Here is a 4,170-nt window from a genome sequence, read left to right as displayed (position 1 = left end):
GCAAAGCAAAGCAAAGCAAAGCAAAGCAAAGCAAAGCAAAGCAAAGCCCTTTCCTTCCATGCTCTTTTCCTCCTCCCTTCCCTCTGAAGCTTCATGGGATGTGACATGCTGAACCTAGGATCCATGTTTTCAGGGGAGACTGGTGACCCCTTTCTCAGTGGGGCTTCTCATCCATTGCAGCTTTTCTTGTCAGCTTTACAAGAGCTATCCATGGCACATCATGGTGGTACACCTACTTTGAGGATGGAGTTCAGCACAATGGATAGCTCCCGGGAAGCTCCTATACAGCTGAAAAGAAGGGTTGGAATGGTTGAGGAGCTCTGCTGACACAGAGGTCACCAACATCCCGTGTGTTTCTCTTCCCAGGGGGCAAGAAGTAAGTTCCAAGAAGGAAGGGAGATTTGGATTGGAAAAAGTAATAGGAGAAAGCATTATACCTTATTTTGCAAAGCTGAAAAATACTTTCACCCTCTGCGGCTCACTTGCCCAGCTGCCCACTAAATCCATGCACACCAGTGCACCAGTTCACGGAGTTTAACCATGCTGCTCTACCAAATACTACTCTTCGTAAAAGGTCCCTCTCAAGTTTTGCTTGCTTGGGACCTGATGCTGTGCCTGCTCTTGACTATAAGCAGCATGGAAATAAATGAGCAAAGGAGGAAGCAGAGCAAGGCTTTTCAAACCTTTCAAAGGCCACAGCAATTTTGCTTTGTGCTGTTACAGAAGAAAACACTTCACACTGCTGGCATAGTTAATGATGCTGGAAAGAAAGCATTAATTTTGTTGAACAGCATTAGAATACAGGACCTCCTGCGGTGCCCACCAGCTACTTGCTCAGTGCAGCTGCTTTATCAGCTGGGAGTTCTAAATCAGTGCTGTGAGAACAGACAGAAATGACCATCATGCATTTGCTCAAGATGGCAATTTGCCCTGAAGTGATGGAAAGGTCCTATTCAATTAATCCTCCAGCCTTCTCTTTTCCTAATGAATAGCTCCCTTTTCTCAGGATGAAGTCAGTCTGCCGAGACCATGTCATGGTGATGACATCAAAAGTGAACCTCCTTATCTTCCTTTAGTACTCCTTCAATCCCGTTGTCAACAAACAGCCTTTTCCAGCACCAGGGTGAGCCCTCCCACGAAGCCTGGTGAAGTGTGTGCATCAGGTGGCAGGGTGGGAAGATCGGCCAACTGTGCCAGTGCAGAAGGATCTACTGTGCCTGTCCTGGACCAGCTCTTGCGAAGGTGCTGCTGCCAGTTCTTCCAGCTGCTCAGCTTTTCGTAGAGCTGATGCAGCAGTGCTGGCAACGGTATTGTATTGTTTTATATATTGTAGGCTGCCTAGGAAGGCCTTGGCAGTTATATGTGGCCTATAAATACAGGAAGGAAGGAAGGAAGGAAGGAAGGAAGGAAGGAAGGAAGGAAGGGGAAAAGGAGGCAATGACAAAGGAGAAATGGGTTGTGAAGTGGCAGGAGCAAGGGGTGTGATGCAGTGGGAGGGGCTGTGATAGGGAGTGAGAGCATGCTTGGGGATATTCTGCAGGGATTGTCTTTTGATATGCATACATGTTCTAACTTTAACAATGCTTTTCACCAGTTTACTTGGAACAGACACTAAATGACCCAGCACATAATTTTTCCCTTCTGCAACATGGTTTCATGCCAGGTGTGCCAGAGTTCCTTGGTAAACAAAGCAGTGCAGGAGGTAGGATGTTTGGGAACCACTAATCTATTTCTGCACTCGTCTGTCTTGCTCCACCGATACATGCGAACCTATGTGCACACATCGTGCTAGGATTATATTCATCCAGATTGTCTTCCAACATAACTGTCTCATCCATAACAACATTTAAGGTACATGGATCTTTTCTGATGAATCTAGCAGAATAAAAGCCACTGATGAAAAGACCCTGAATGAATATGAATTGTGGAATGCTCTCTCCAGTGTGGTCTGGCAAGGTCCCTTCATTCTACTTTTTGGGATGTGTGGGTGACCTTCAGTAGCCACTTAAATGTTTATTATAGGATCAGCCCATCTGCATGGGCCATCTGAGTGGCTGCCCAGGATAAGAATACTTTTAAAGTCATCAATGATGTAGTAAGACCAAGGGCAAGACCAAGAGACTGTGCTGCACCTAGAACATGAAGATGCTGAGATACAGCTCCATAATATCCAAGCCGTAACTCTTGGATTGTGTAGAACAATCATTTGGAACAAACAAACAAACAAACAAACACACTGAGCTAGTTCTGAATGCATCCCTTTGCCAAGGAAAATAAGCTCAGCAAGGGTTGGGATGAATCCAAATGGAATGTGGGGACTTACTCCCATACTCAGCCCAGTTCTGCAAAGCGAGCTGAGCCAGGAGGAAGTCTGCAAATGCTCATGGACCCCCGGCTGTGCAACTGGCAACCTTCCCCATCAGGAGCTGCTGCAGGATGTAGAGGAGGGGAGCTGCAAGGGAGCACACCAGCTGCCATTCCTTCTTCCACACTTGCTGCTGGTGGTGGCGGCATGTGCAGGAGGGGCCCAGTGAGTGGGTGCACAGCCACCGCTCCCAGAGGCCAACTGTCTTCCTCAGTTGCTGCTGTTGGGCAGCAGCGGTGGACACAGAAGAACGGTGTGGCTTGTGTGGCATGTGGATGTGTTCCCCAGAAGCTCTGGGTTGCTGCAAAGCAGACCAGAGTCTGGAAAGCCAAAACACATTCCTAACCTCAGCATTATCATTGATCCACATGTCACAGTTTTGAAGCAGCTGCAGCTAAATGGTCTAATGGTCCAAAAATGTACAGCATGGCGCATAGAGCCACATGGAGTGGAGGGTGCCATTTCAATCCCTCTCCTCTGTTTATAGGGTTTATCTCTTATCCATCTACCTTTGTACAACAGCAGCACTCACACAATGTTTGCATGCTGGCATATATAGGGAAAAAAAGAATTAATTGATCCACGGTCACTTTAACTCATTGCAAGGAGGTGGATGATACACGAGGCTAAGCGTGTCTAAGTCACTGCCGTTTTTTGCTTTTTTAATATTCACCTTGTATAGGAATACAGAGATTATCATGCTGAGTCAGAGCTATTTGCTAGTTAAGAGCTTGCTTCTGACAGTGGTGAGCAACTGAATGCCTCAGTCTTCAAAGAAGATGAAAGAAATTAAGCAGTAGGTGGGACAATCTACTTTGAGTGAAGGTTCATCCTTAACTCCTTGGATGTCTGGGTATTGACTCAACACTTGAAGTGGTAATTTGATATAATTTTCTAAAGCCTTTCAAAATCCTTGGAAGAGCATGTTGCCTCCCTTTGCCTTCTAAAGTCAATACCCTTTGAATCCAGCCAAGCCTTTGCCTTCATTGACAGCCGAAGGCAGTAGCCATCTGCTGTGCGGGTGTGTTTTCCAGCTGTCTTTTGCAGGACGTCTCAGAAACACACGATACAAGCCAGAAGTGGGCCTGGCAAGTGTCCTTCATTAGTGTCCTGCTTCCACATGGTCAAGGAACGTTGGGAAATGCCTGGTCAGTATTTTCAGGAAATACCTGAAAAGCAAACTGTGTAGAATTGTAGCTAGCCACGACTCTGATCTTTGCACTCTGTAAGTGCTCTTAAATGGTCTAAAATTCACTGCCAATGATAATTTTCTTTCTCTCATGCTGAGATTTGGGTTCTGTTCACATTTAAATTTTGTACGGATGTTTTTGCACTCCTTTTGTGCACAGTACTGCTAGGATTGCTTGAAGGCACCGAGGAGTCTTTTTAATAGTTCAGTTTTCAACAGCCAGGCACCAGTGCTGTTGGTGACAAAGCCAAAATGGGCACTGCCTGCACACCAAAGGCGGCATCTGCACACTTGGGGGAATCCCAAAGTATGCAGAAGTATCTAGGGGAGATCTACACTACGGCTGCTTGTAGGTTTTATGCAAAGTGCATTTACAATGGTTGGAAAACCAGCTAATGAATAAAGGACAATTTCCACTGTGGCGAAAACATGAAGTTGGGTCACATACAAATGCAATTGTGAATAGCAGGGGAAGTAGGGGAAATTGGAGAGGGGAAATGCTCAGAGGAAAAAAAGTTTGGTTTTTCCACCCATTTAGCTATATGCAGTTATGAAGTGGTGGAAAATAGAAAAGGAAGGAAGGAAGGAAGGAAGGAAGGAAGGAAGGAAGGAAGGA

This window comes from Varanus komodoensis, unplaced genomic scaffold (genome assembly GCF_004798865.1).
Source record: "Varanus komodoensis strain SLA01 unplaced genomic scaffold, ASM479886v1 scaffold17, whole genome shotgun sequence".
Taxonomy (NCBI): domain Eukaryota; kingdom Metazoa; phylum Chordata; class Lepidosauria; order Squamata; family Varanidae; genus Varanus; species Varanus komodoensis.
The sequence above is the reverse complement of the archived record's forward strand: the minus strand, read 5'-3'. Positions refer to the sequence as shown.